This window comes from Ailuropoda melanoleuca, chromosome 11, assembly GCF_002007445.2.
Source record: "Ailuropoda melanoleuca isolate Jingjing chromosome 11, ASM200744v2, whole genome shotgun sequence".
Taxonomy (NCBI): Eukaryota; Metazoa; Chordata; class Mammalia; order Carnivora; family Ursidae; genus Ailuropoda; species Ailuropoda melanoleuca.
The window spans coordinates 101,904,548-101,920,014 of record NC_048228.1 but is presented as its reverse complement, the minus strand read 5'-3'; positions in this window follow the sequence as shown (position 1 = coordinate 101,920,014).

The window sequence follows — 15,467 nt, the reverse complement described above, 5'->3', positions numbered from 1 at the left end:
CTGGGTTTGGGCTGCCTTAGGACATGCATTTACTCTGCCTTATAATATAGTGCACATGTGTATACGTCATAGATTAATCGCAGTATCTACTTCTAAGGGAAAGAGTCATGCTCCAAGTTCCAGTTGGATGTAGGGGTTGGGAGGCAAGGAGAAAAGGAAGGAGACTCAGCCTATAGATCATGTCGCCGAGACCAGCTTCGCTTGACAAGGGCGTTAGACCAAGAGGAGACCCCTGACCTACCACAATACAGTGGTCGCTGGCCATTGAAGAGGCCTGACATTTAAAGCTCTGCTCAAGCAAGGTCAAACCAGGTCAATCATATTACCTCGATCAGAGATCTGAAACAGGAAAAACAGGAAATTAGGGAGTTAGCAGCAGTGGCATTTCCACCAAAATATCAGAGGGTAGAAAGTAAGTCATGAGGGACCGTGGGTGTGCTGAAATTATGAGACAGCTGAATTTGTAAGTAAGAAGAAACCACGAAAAGTAAAAAGTCATATAATCCAAAATTGTAAGATAGCTAAGTGGTTAATAAAGTGGGTCTTGAAGTCAGGTGCATAGGTTTAAATTCCAGGCTTCATTTGTACTAGCTTTATGACCTTGGCAAGCTATGACTCTCTCTCCTTTAATTTCCTCATCCATGAAAAGGAGAGAAGAACAGCTTTCTCTCAATGGGCTCTTACTGGCCTATACTAATTAATATATCTCATCTCCCAGTCCCCCTTAATTGGCTATGGAATTAGCATGGGGAATAATTGGGGTCGCTCCCAGCTAGAAGACAGTTCCATTCTTGGGGAAAGAAGCCGCCCTCCTCCCCACCAGACAGAAAGCCTCCAGCGTCTGCAGCAGCATTTTCACACTATGGAGAACATCTGTCCCAGAAAGAAGCCAATGAATGATAAAAGAACCAAGTCAAGAACAGAGAAAACCAGGTCCTGTGCCAAGAATGTCTGAAACCAGCCCCACAGACAAGCTTTTCTGTTATGTGAGCTAATGCAATTTTCTTTATGCATAAGTGGATTGGGGGTTTCTGTCTCTTGCTAATAGCAGAGTTCTAACTGATGCCACTAGTTTGGAGAGCTCCTTGGATCCCAAACAGCTTCCACGGGTCAGTTTTAGGGAGTATCAGGTTTTCTGCATGAGAGCCTCTTTGTTCCTCTAAAAGTCTCCTCTCCCCTCAAGTATCTTTTGAGGATTTTCAATGAAATCTTGAGTGCGTCTCCAATCCTTGTATGCAAAGTTACCTGATCAGCCCCTTGACTTGTTGGCCTGTTCTCCCCATGGTGTTAGGATAAATACTGTGGATTATTTGTCTTTCAATTCCGCACCACGGAGGTTCCCAAATTAGGTGACCTATCAGAATGACTTGAGGAATTTTTTTTAACCACATCGTCGGCCATCTTCATGAGCATGCAGACTGTGTGGTCTCCGTGGGCCCCAGGCTCAGAAGGTCCCTGCATTGGGTTCAATATTCTGCCACCACCATCTTGAAATTCTGAATAATTTTCCCAAGGGGTCCTCATGTGCATTTTTTCACTGGGTCCCATAAATTATGTAGTCGTTTCTGCTTCTGTGCCTCAGATTTAAGATTCTGACTCAGAAGCTCTGTGAGGAGGCTGGAGAATTAGCATTTTTTCCCACCATACCTGCCACAGGGTCTAACACACAGCACATCCTCGATCTGTACCTGTTTAAATGAATTTAAAAGTTTAAAATAAATTGATTTCTTTAAATTTGCTCAAGAGAAAGCTCCTTCTTGGGAGAGGAGTTAGCCTTTGAAAATCTCACAGATTCAGAGATTCTGAGAGATAGAAGGGCCTTGGAGATGCTCTTTCCAACAGGTTCTCCAAGTAGGCTGCTCCTTACAGTCCCCTGGGACAGGTGGAAAAAACAAAACAAACAAACAAACAAAAACATCAGTGCCAATACACAAGCCCCCAAACATTTGAATACAATGGATCTGAGATAAGGTCCAGGGTCTATCATTTTTATAAGCCTCTTAGAGGATTTTGATGTGCAACCAGGGTTGAAGACCACTGATGTCTGCTAAGATTCTCATTTTACATTTGAGGAAATGAGAATCAGAAAAAGGAAGTGGCTTATGTGGGGTAATACTAAGTGCCATGACAGGTCACTAGCAATTGCATACTAAGTCCTATGAGTGAAGGGTGAATCAGAGAGTAGATTTCAGAGTCGTCTGCTCCTTCCCCTTCCATTTACCTGTGATCAGAACTCACAGCTTGTCCACTTTGATCGGGCCTGCTGACCACACAGAGTGAGTTTGGGAATTACTGGCAATAGGTTATGTTCTCTTTCCCACTCTCACTTACTGTAAGCTAATGGCGTGGGCAGAGTCACGTCCTATCATCGACCCTAAGACATACGCTGTTTTAAATGATGGATTAGAGTAGAAGCAATAAATGCATTAATGATTCCAAGCGCTGTAAAAATGGAATGCACAGAGAGAAGGTTGCCTTGCAGAAAGACACCCCTGTGATCTGCTTTTGATAAACACAGCTGAACCAGAGCTCTGTCCACACCAGTGTCTGTTCCTCCAGGCATAGATTTAGCCAGAAGGTAGGTCATGAAAGGTCAGGGCAAGTCAGTTCAGCTTCTCTAGTGGCCAACGTTAGTCATCTAGAACTTTGAGGTCACAGGTGCAGCACTGAAGACAAATCAAAACAAATACCAGGTCAGCTTCTTTGTCTTCCAGCCTTTACTGTGTGAATTTACAGAAAGCCAGGAACAGAAAGATTAAGAGAGCATGCTCATTGTTCTCATAGACCTCTTCAGGCTGTGTTAATAACTATTCCTTTGCCGGTCTGCTATTGTCACTAAAGTTGTAGCACTTCTCAGACTGAATAGCTCCAGCATGTGCACCTGTGGATGGAACAGAATGGAATTGGCAAATGCTTGTTGAATTCATAAAGTGCACCCATGGATTTGTATATGTCTATCATCTCTGGGTGATAAGGTTAAGTATCCTTTTGAATACTAAAAAAAATCATAATAGACTTTATTTTTCAGACCTGTTGTAGGTTCATAGCAAAATTGAGTGGAACATACTGAGAGTTCCCATTTTCCCCCTGCCCCACTCCATGTACAGCTCCCCTACTATCAACATAGTCCTCCAGAGTGTACCTTTGTCACAATCCACGAACCTACATTGTTGACATGGTATTATCACCCAAAGTCCACAGTTTACAGTAGAGTTCAATTTTTTTTAAATATTTTATTTATTTATTTGAGAGAGAAAGAGAGAGCATGAGAGGGGGGAGGCTCAGAGGGAGAAGCAGACACAGGGAGCCCAATGCAGGACTCGATCCCGGGACTCCAGGATCATGACCTGAGCCAAAGGAAGGCAGTCGCTTAACCAACTGAGCCTCCCAGGAGCCCTACAGTTCACTCTTGATGAAGTGCATTCTATGGGTTTGGACAAATGGTACGCATCTCCCATTACAGTATCATATGGGATAGTTTGCTGCTTTAAAAATCCTCGGTGCTCCATCTGTACATCCCTCTCTCCCCACCAGCTCCTGCCAGCCACTTTATCTTTTCTATTGTCCCTACAATTTTGCCTTTTCCAGAATGTCATACAGTTGAAACCACATAGCATATCGCCTTTTCAGGTGGCTTCATTTGCTTAAGAATATGTGTTTAAGATTCCTCCATACTTTTGATCACTTGATATTTCATTTGTTTCTAACCCTCAGTAATATTCCATTGTCTGGATGGACCACAGTTTTTCTATCCATTCACCTGCTGAAGGACATCTTGGTACTCCCAGATTTCGGCAATTATGAATGAAGCTGCTATAAACTTCCCTGCGCAGAATTTTCTGGGGCGTAAACTTTCAATTCCTTCAGGTAAATACCTAAGTGTATGATTACTGGGTCATATCATAAGAATATTCTTAATTTTATAAGATACTGACAAAATGGATGGACCTAGAGAGTGTCATGTTAAGTAAAATAAGTCAGCCAGAGAAAAGCAAATACCATACAATCTCACTTACACGTAGAATCTAAAAAACAAAACAAATAGATAAATAAACAGAAATAAGGAACAGATCCATAAATACAGAGAAGAAATTGACCATTGCCAGAGGGAAGGAGGGTGGAGATATGGACAGCATGGGTGAAGGGAGTGGGAGGTACAGGTGTCCCATTACAGAGTGAGTAAGTTACAGGGATGAGAGGTACAGCAAAGGGAATATCGTAAAAGTGGTATCGTAATATTTGTGTGGTGACAGATGGCAACTTACACTCCTGGTGAGCATAGCATTGTGTATAGAGTTGTGGAATCACTCTGTTGTACAACTGAAACTAATGTAACATTGTGTGTCAACCATACATCAATTAAAAACAAAACAAAACTGCCAAACCCTCATCTTCTGAGGCCACTGTAACATTTTGCATCCCACCAACAATGAACAGAGGTTTCTGTTGCTCCACATTCTCACTAACACCTGTTGTCCGACTGATGTCAATGTTTTGGATGTTAGCCATTCTAATAAATACGTAGTGGCATCTTTGTTGTTTCCACCTAACTTTTGAGTTAAAAAAAGTCATTTGTCAGAAAAATTTAAGGAAGCGTAATTTACCTGAAAGAGTTGTTGATTTCCTCCCATTTATCTCAGGGCAAGATTTTACAAATGAATGTTTATATTTCCCTAGGAAAAATAAAGGAAATATTTCAAGTGTTTTATTACTGTAAATATCATCAGGTCAAATTCACTTTTTAGAGTTGTCTTAGTCCATTTGGGCTGCGAAAACAAAACACTAGAGACCGGGAGGCTTACAAACAACAGAAATTTATTTCTTACCGTTCTGGAGGCTGGAAGTCTGAGACCAAGAAGCCAGGAGATTCAGTGTCTGGTGAGGACCCGCTTCCTGGTTCACGGATCCCCGTGTTTTCTCTATGTCACATGGCAGAAGGGGCAAGGAAGCTTGCTCAGACTATTCTTATAAGGACACTAATCCCATTTATGAGAGTTTCACCCCCCATGACCTAAACATTTATCAAAGGTTCTGCCTATGAATACCATCACCTTGGGGGTTAGGATTCAACATATGAATTCTGGGGTGACATGAACATTCAGACCATAGTGCGGTAAATTAGTAAATATCAGAGGTAGCTGGAAATAAAATTAATATAGGCAATAACCGCTTTCCTATATAAAAATAACAACCAGTTAAAAATCTAATGAAGAAAATAGTACAGTACAGCAATAAGGAAAAAAGATAAAATACCTACAGCTAAATCTTTCTTGAAAATTAGTAAGATCTGTATGAGGAAATGTTAAAAAGCTACTGAAAGACTCAGAAGGCTATTGGAAGAAGCTGAAAAGCATATCTTGCTTTTCCACTATCACAGAGGTGTTTTTCTAAATTAATCCATAAACTTAATAAAATTACAACAAAATATCAATTCTTTTAGTATCTAGGCAATATGAATGTAACTTTCATGCAGAAAAACAAATAAGAAACATAAAAGATTAACAATTGATGATTTAGCAGGTGCTTTCTTAAGCGTCGTACGTATATTAAATGATAGACTTTCATCAACATTTGCAGGAGAAAAGCATTATTTTATTCCCATATTTACAGATGGAAATTTTAAGAAACAGAGAAATAAGTAACTTGCCCAAAGCCACACAGCTAGTACACGGCAAAGATTGCATTTGAACTCAGTCTGATTTCAGAATCTCAAAGTTTATCTAGCAAGCCTCACTTAAAAAGAACCAGGAACAACGTGCCGGAGGGGTGGTGATGAAGTGGATAATTCCCACAGGATATTAAATCACGTAACAAAAGCTCATAGAAAGTAGTAATGGCACATGTAGGGACAAGTCAACAGAAGAGACATTCAAAGAGAGACTCACACGTGTACAGGAATTTAGGTTATGACAAATGTGACATTGTCCATCAGTGGATTCTGTAGATGGTACTGGAAAAACCTAGTAGCCATCTGGAATAAGCATCAAATCATACTCCTACCCCAACCTTGCATCACAATAAACTCCACATGGTTTGATGACTTTGACACCCCCCAAATCAAAATAACGCTAGTAGAAAAATAAATAACTTTACAAATTGGAGTGGGGAAAGTCTACTATAACTAAAAGCCCAGAGCTTGCAAAAGGTAAAAAATAAAATGCTAATAACACTATGAATGTGAAAAAGAGACAAGTTAAATATGTCTCCAAATGTTTTGGTCTAAGCAACTGGTAGAACATGGGTGACATTTCCTAGGATTCAGAACCCAAGGAGGAGGAATTTGGGGTTATGGAGAATGTAACGTTCTGTTCTGTAAATTTTAGGCACCTAAACCACATGGAGAAGACTGGGCAGAAATGGAGATTGATTTCTGAGTTACTTGTGTATATAGTACAATTATTAATAAATTAATTTCATTATATATTAAATATTGTAAAATATATTCTCAAAAATAATATTGTCCTTCACACCACATCTTGCCCACAGATGCTCTTCTTGGATGTTCACAGCAGGCCCCTCAGGCCAGGATTTTTACTTCTAGAATAATGAAGCAAACTGCGTGTTCAGGAAGATGAGACTTACCTCCCTCCCCCATCACTGACCACCCCCCCAACACTTACTGAGCATGTGCACAAAACTCTAGGGAAACACAACCGAGTAACACAAAAGCCATGCCCTCCAGCTGCTTCACACCTGGGGAATGTGTTAACGTGATATAAACAAATCATTGCACTAAATACATTCTAATCGGTGCATTTTAACTTCGACCCATAACAGAACATCCATGCAGCCTTGAAAACAACAATAGCAAAATCAGTAAAAGGCAAAGGGAAGCAGTAGGCTGCATTTCTTCTCCTGGTCTTCACGACACTAGAACTCTGTCTCTGTAGCCCATCATCCTTAGAGAGAGGCCATCCCTTTGTCGCATCGAAATTAACCAATTGACCCCTCTCTTTGCTCTATGTGCATGGAGTTCACTCATTAGATGCTAAGGTTTTTCACCAGCTTGAAGTCTCTTGGTTCCCTTGGTGAGGTGAAGTCAACCCATTCCCTGATGCCCCTTTTCTTTCTCACCCTCAGGACATCACATATAGGCAAATGCAAATAAGCAAATGGCAAATACAAGCAGGATAATAACAGCAAATAAAAAGAGTACAGCTCAAAAACATGCTTTACACACTTTAACCACGACAACGCCTTGCTCCTGAGTGCTTCCTCCCTATTGAATGGGCAAGGCAGTGGTGAGCCCAGTTTTTGCCAGTACTCCCCAGCGATGTGAGTGTCATCTCCCATAACAAAACTAAGGGGAAAGGCAGGGGAAGATGCTTCAAAGCATAACAGCTGTTGGTTCAAATCCTGGCAGCTAAAAATCTCAGGAAGAACCCTTAAGTAAATCGCTTAACCTAGGTAGGGTAAATGAGTAAAATGAAGATAATTTAAATGAGGTTATGTATCTAAAACTCATGTGACCTGTCCCCTTACTTCCTAACTGACCCAGTAAAATAGGAATGAAAGTCATCTTTCTTGACAAGAAATCCGGCTCCCCAGCTCCCCAGGCCCTTCTGAATATAACTCGAGCTTCAATTCAGAAACGCAGGCTGACCACTGAGCTGACCACGGGCAACCCCACTTCAGAGACAGACCTGGCTGACAGAGAAAATAAACAGAGTGAGGAGTTGTCTCAAAGCAGTTTTATAAATCAGACCCTTGCTAAGAGCCAGAGGAAAATATCAAGTCTTTCTCCCCCGCCGCCCCCACTTCCCAAACTCTGGGAAATAGGGTATATTTTCCAAAGGCAAGTGGTCACAGTTCTCTATTGCCTTAAGAAGTGGGGGGCTGGGATCGAGGGGGGCCTTGGGAGATGCAGAGAGGGCAGCTCTGTGACACATTATTCTGCTAGGAAGGTGGAAGAGGGACAGAGGTGTGTGGTCCTGCAAAGCAGAGGCCAGGCCGATGCCTCCCTCCCCCAGAAACTCATTTATCACCTTGATGGTTTCAGCTCATTTGCAGCCAAGTTATTGTCACCCTTAAAATAATGTGGCTTGACAGGGAAAAAATGAAATGCTTGTGAAAAGTTACATAGTCATCACACTCTGGAGTCAAAATATAGACTGCAGTATCCAAACACGGGCCCTGGGTACGGCGGGGGTGGAATTTCCTCTCTCCCGCAGGCTTTGGTTTTAGAACAGGACATTAACATTTATGTCATGTTACCGTGCATCTAGGCATGGCGTGTGGCCTCCTGCCACGGCCACGGAGAAACACATGCTCCGGCATGACCGCCAAGACACAGTATAAATGTAGACGCGTGTTTCCTTGCCCGGAGAGTTAATAGCGGGCGAGGACTTAAATGTTTAGTCATCCCCCAGTGCATAGACTCCATTTCAGATGTCAGGAAAGTACTAAATCTTGCTGCACTACCCACAGCAACTGATTTTCACCCCCAGAACCAATTAAGCCAAAACATCCTCAGCGTGGAACCCCCAGACATCCTGGCCACCCTTTTGAACCAGCCGTGTGACCTTGATCAACTCTTGTTGGCCCCAGTGTCCCTATCTGTGAAATGGGCAGAGCTGTGTCCAGTTGTTGCTTGTTGGTTGCAAAGAAGAAATGAGATAATGTATGCAAAAGAGCCTGTCCCGGTTTCCAGCACATGGCAGACATGCACTACAGGACGTTCTCTTCCCTTCCAGCTTCTGTTTTGTGTTTCTTAACCTGCACACCCTTAAAACTGGATTCTAAATACAGATGGCCCTTGAACAGCCCAGGTTTGAACTGTGTGGATCCACTGAAATGTGGAATTTTTTTTTAAGATTTTATGTTTAAGTAATCTCTACACCTAAGGTGGGGCTTGAACTCACAACCCAGAGATCGAGTTGCATGCTCTACCGACTGAGCAGGCCAGTCCCCCCTAAATGTGAGGGTTTTTTTTTTTTTTTTAAAGAGATAGTATAGCATTGTAAATGTATTTTCTCTTCTTTATGTTTTTTTAAAGATTTTATTTATTGACAGAGCGAGCACGAGTGGGGGGAAGGGTAGAGGGAGAAGCAGACGTGGGGCTCAATCCAAGGACCCTGGGATCATGACCTGATCCAAAGACAGACACCCAACCAACTGAGCCACACAGGCACCCCTCTTCCTTATAATTTCTTAATAACATTTTCTTTCCTCTAGCTTACTTTATTGTAAGAATACAGTATATGGTACAGATAACACACAAAATATGTGTCAGTGGACTATATGTTATCGGTAAGGATTCTGGTCAACAGTAGGTTATTAGTAATTACGTTTAGGGGAAGTCACAAGTTAGGAAGAACCCTCAAGTTCCTCTAACTCCCACATTGTTCCAGAATCAGCTGTGCTTCAATCTCATGGAGCAAAACCAGCTTCCCACCATGGCGTGCTTGTTGGAACTTGTTTCCTAGGCTGCATGACCTGGAGCCAGACCAAACCTGCAAGGAAGGGTCAGCCTCACTGGAGAGCAAGACTGGCTAAAGGGACAGAGAGCCCTTCTGGCACCTGGGAATGGCTGCCGTCCCTGACTGTGCTCCCCACAGACCCCCTCCCACTCTTTGCCCTCTGCTCCCCAAACAGATGTTTGCCCTGATTTCTGTGTTGGCTTCACCTGTCTGAAATCCCTTCTTTTTATTCTCCCTTGCTGAATGTCATCTTTCCAAGACCAGTAGTTCCTTGTCCTCCAAGGAGTTTTGTGGCTCACCTTGCCCACCCGGAGGCCCCGCTCCTATACTCTCAGAACACCCCCGGAGGCTCTGTAATGACACTCGGGGTAGTATTGTGCTGTCATTGTCACATTATCTGTTCCTTTCTTGCTATTTAACAGGGGCAGAGCCTGTCTTTCTCTCTTGTCATACGATCACACACAGGTGACTCCGGAAATTTGGGGGAAATGCATTTAAGCGTGCCTGCTACAGATAATTCTAAAAATCATAGTCAGTGCACTTGGTTCCATGCGGTGTATGTGTATAGGGTGACAGTCCCCCTCGAATGTTGACTACGTGGTTGTGGTTTGTCTCCAACATTGAAGAATTCAAGATAGAAGAGTCTTTTAATGGGCTGTGCTATGACCAATATACATGTTACAATAGTACATTTATAAATCTCTCCATCTAAGTTTCAGTTATAAACAAGAGAGGAAAAAAGAGAAAGCAATAAACAAAGCCTGGACTTCACTTAATGAACCAGTATTTCTTGAGTGGCAAAAATGATGTTTCATACTGAAAAATGAGAAGTAGCCATAAACACGCTATTTTGAGGTTTACAGGTGAACACCAAAGCCATCAGCTTACAGGGGTCGAGTGGCTGAAAGGGTGAAGCTGGAAGTGGAAGACCACAGATGTCATTTTGTAAAAAAAAAAAAAACAAAAACAAAAAACATACCTACACACATAAACTTAGAAAATTAGTTCATTGATTAAACCATGTACATATAGTTTTTAAGAAAATATTTTGCTTTGCCGATATCAAACATATAGAAAATTACCCAGATTTGTGGCTATGACTTGATGAATTTTCACAAAGTAAGTGTGCCACAGTGACCACCAGTCAGATGAAGAAACAGTGCTGACCCCCACATGCCCCTTCATTCTCTTACCCAGTCTCTAGCTCTTCCTTCTCAAAGATAACCCCTTCTCTTGGGGCACCTGGGTGGCTCAGTCGGTGAAATGCTGCCTTCAGCTCAGGTCATGATCTAAGGGTCCTGGGATCGAGCCCCATATCAGGCTCCCCGCCCAGCATGGAGTCTGCTTCCCTCTCCCCCTCTGCAGCTCCCCTGGCTTGTGCTCTCTCGCTCACGCTCTCTCTCAAATAAATGAATAAAATCTTAAAAAAAAAAAAAAAAAGATAACCCCTTCTCTGACTCTCAGAGGTTAGTCCAGCCTGAGTTTGTACTGAGTGTAAACAAAATCGTACATGATTTACTTTCCTTTGTTCAATAGTATATATGTGAACAGAGGAAAAATAAATACATGAAATTTATTTCCACTGATGTATAGTATTCTATTACATGAATGTACCAAACTTAGTTTATCCATTCTACTGTGAATAGACACTTGGGTGTCTCCAGTATGGAGACCTTACAAATAAGGCTGTTTTGAACATTCTCCAACACTTTTTGGGGTATATATATGTATGCATTTCTGCTGGTTTTTACTGTGGGGTCATAGGGTGTACCCAAGAAGATACATAGAAATGGAATTCAAATTCCCATTGAAATGAGAAATTTCAATCCCTGTCTTTTGGTGCCTGACAGGCAGAGCAATCAAAATCCAGTAGGATTATTAAAGNAAGATTCTCATTTTACATTTGAGGAAATGAGAATCAGAAAAAGGAAGTGGCTTATGTGGGGTAATACTAAGTGCCATGACAGGTCACTAGCAATTGCATACTAAGTCCTATGAGTGAAGGGTGAATCAGAGAGTAGATTTCAGAGTCGTCTGCTCCTTCCCCTTCCATTTACCTGTGATCAGAACTCACAGCTTGTCCACTTTGATCGGGCCTGCTGACCACACAGAGTGAGTTTGGGAATTACTGGCAATAGGTTATGTTCTCTTTCCCACTCTCACTTACTGTAAGCTAATGGCGTGGGCAGAGTCACGTCCTATCATCGACCCTAAGACATACGCTGTTTTAAATGATGGATTAGAGTAGAAGCAATAAATGCATTAATGATTCCAAGCGCTGTAAAAATGGAATGCACAGAGAGAAGGTTGCCTTGCAGAAAGACACCCCTGTGATCTGCTTTTGATAAACACAGCTGAACCAGAGCTCTGTCCACACCAGTGTCTGTTCCTCCAGGCATAGATTTAGCCAGAAGGTAGGTCATGAAAGGTCAGGGCAAGTCAGTTCAGCTTCTCTAGTGGCCAACGTTAGTCATCTAGAACTTTGAGGTCACAGGTGCAGCACTGAAGACAAATCAAAACAAATACCAGGTCAGCTTCTTTGTCTTCCAGCCTTTACTGTGTGAATTTACAGAAAGCCAGGAACAGAAAGATTAAGAGAGCATGCTCATTGTTCTCATAGACCTCTTCAGGCTGTGTTAATAACTATTCCTTTGCCGGTCTGCTATTGTCACTAAAGTTGTAGCACTTCTCAGACTGAATAGCTCCAGCATGTGCACCTGTGGATGGAACAGAATGGAATTGGCAAATGCTTGTTGAATTCATAAAGTGCACCCATGGATTTGTATATGTCTATCATCTCTGGGTGATAAGGTTAAGTATCCTTTTGAATACTAAAAAAAATCATAATAGACTTTATTTTTCAGACCTGTTGTAGGTTCATAGCAAAATTGAGTGTAACATACTGAGAGTTCCCATTTTCCCCCTGCCCCACTCCATGTACAGCTCCCCTACTATCAACATAGTCCTCCAGAGTGTACCTTTGTCACAATCCACGAACCTACATTGTTGACATGGTATTATCACCCAAAGTCCACAGTTTACAGTAGAGTTCAATTTTTTTTAATATTTTATTTATTTATTTGAGAGAGAAAGAGAGAGCATGAGAGGGGGGAGGCTCAGAGGGAGAAGCAGACACAGGGAGCCCAATGCAGGACTCGATCCCGGGACTCCAGGATCATGACCTGAGCCAAAGGAAGGCAGTCGCTTAACCAACTGAGCCTCCCAGGAGCCCTACAGTTCACTCTTGATGAAGTGCATTCTATGGGTTTGGACAAATGGTACGCATCTCCCATTACAGTATCATATGGGATAGTTTGCTGCTTTAAAAATCCTCGGTGCTCCATCTGTACATCCCTCTCTCCCCACCAGCTCCTGCCAGCCACTTTATCTTTTCTATTGTCCCTACAATTTTGCCTTTTCCAGAATGTCATACAGTTGAAACCACATAGCATATCACCTTTTCAGGTGGCTTCATTTGCTTAAGAATATGTGTTTAAGATTCCTCCATACTTTTGATCACTTGATATTTCATTTGTTTCTAACCCTCAGTAATATTCCATTGTCTGGATGGACCACAGTTTNACCTTTTCAGGTGGCTTCATTTGCTTAAGAATATGTGTTTAAGATTCCTCCATATCTTTTGATCACTTGATATTTCATTTGTTTCTAACCCTCAGTAATATTCCATTGTCTGGATGGACCACAGTTTTTCTATCCATTCACCTGCTGAAGGACATCTTGGTACTCCCAGATTTCGGCAATTATGAATGAAGCTGCTATAAACTTCCCTGCGCAGAATTTTCTGGGGCGTAAACTTTCAATTCCTTCAGGTAAATACCTAAGTGTATGATTACTGGGTCATATCATAAGAATATTCTTAATTTTATAAGATACTGACAAAATGGATGGACCTAGAGAGTGTCATGTTAAGTAAAATAAGTCAGCCAGAGAAAAGCAAATACCATACAATCTCACTTACACGTAGAATCTAAAAAACAAAACAAATAGATAAATAAACAGAAATAAGGAACAGATCCATAAATACAGAGAAGAAATTGACCATTGCCAGAGGGAAGGAGGGTGGAGATAAGGACAGCATGGGTGAAGGGAGTGGGAGGTACAGGTGTCCCATTACAGAGTGAGTAAGTTACAGGGATGAGAGGTACAGCAAAGGGAATATCGTAAAAGTGGTATCGTAATATTTGTGTGGTGACAGATGGCAACTTACACTCCTGGTGAGCATAGCATTGTGTATAGAGTTGTGGAATCACTCTGTTGTACAACTGAAACTAATGTAACATTGTGTGTCAACCATACATCAATTAAAAACAAAACAAAACTGCCAAACCCTCATCTTCTGAGGCCACTGTAACATTTTGCATCCCACCAACAATGAACAGAGGTTTCTGTTGCTCCACATTCTCACTAACACCTGTTGTCCGACTGATGTCAATGTTTTGGATGTTAGCCATTCTAATAAATACGTAGTGGCATCTTTGTTGTTTCCACCTAACTTTTGAGTTAAAAAAAGTCATTTGTCAGAAAAATTTAAGGAAGCGTAATTTACCTGAAAGAGTTGTTGATTTCCTCCCATTTATCTCAGGGCAAGATTTTACAAATGAATGTTTATATTTCCCTAGGAAAAATAAAGGAAATATTTCAAGTGTTTTATTACTGTAAATATCATCAGGTCAAATTCACTTTTTAGAGTTGTCTTAGTCCATTTGGGCTGCGAAAACAAAACACTAGAGACCGGGAGGCTTACAAACAACAGAAATTTATTTCTTACCGTTCTGGAGGCTGGAAGTCTGAGACCAAGAAGCCAGGAGATTCAGTGTCTGGTGAGGACCCGCTTCCTGGTTCACGGATCCCCGTGTTTTCTCTATGTCACATGGCAGAAGGGGCAAGGAAGCTTGCTCAGACTATTCTTATAAGGACACTAATCCCATTTATGAGAGTTTCACCCCCCATGACCTAAACATTTATCAAAGGTTCTGCCTATGAATACCATCACCTTGGGGGTTAGGATTCAACATATGAATTCTGGGGTGACATGAACATTCAGACCATAGTGCGGTAAATTAGTAAATATCAGAGGTAGCTGGAAATAAAATTAATATAGGCAATAACCGCTTTCCTATATAAAAATAACAACCAGTTAAAAATCTAATGAAGAAAATAGTACAGTACAGCAATAAGGAAAAAAGATAAAATACCTACAGCTAAATCTTTCTTGAAAATTAGTAAGATCTGTATGAGGAAATGTTAAAAAGCTACTGAAAGACTCAGAAGGCTATTGGAAGAAGCTGAAAAGCATATCTTGCTTTTCCACTATCACAGAGGTGTCAGTTTTTCTAAATTAATCCATAAACTTAATAAAATTACAACAAAATATCAATTCTTTTAGTATCTAGGCAATATGAATGTAACTTTCATGCAGAAAAACAAATAAGAAACATAAAAGATTAACAATTGATGATTTAGCAGGTGCTTTCTTAAGCGTCGTACGTATATTAAATGATAGACTTTCATCAACATTTGTAGGAGAAAAGCATTATTTTATTCCCATATTTACAGATGGAAATTTTAAGAAACAGAGAAATAAGTAACTTGCCCAAAGCCACACAGCTAGTACACGGCAAAGATTGCATTTGAACTCAGTCTGATTTCAGAATCTCAAAGTTTATCTAGCAAGCCTCACTTAAAAAGAACCAGGAACAACGTGCCGGAGGGGTGGTGATGAAGTGGATAATTCCCACAGGATATTAAATCACGTAACAAAAGCTCATAGAAAGTAGTAATGGCACATGTAGGGACAAGTCAACAGAAGAGACATTCAAAGAGAGACTCACACGTGTACAGGAATTTAGGATATGACAAATGTGACATTGTCCATCAGTGGATTCTGTAGATGGTACTGGAAAAACCTAGTAGCCATCTGGAATAAGCATCAAATCGTACTCCTACCCCAACCTTGCATCACAATAAACTCCACATGGTTTGATGACTTTGACACCCCCCAAATCAAAATAACGCTAGTAGAAAAAT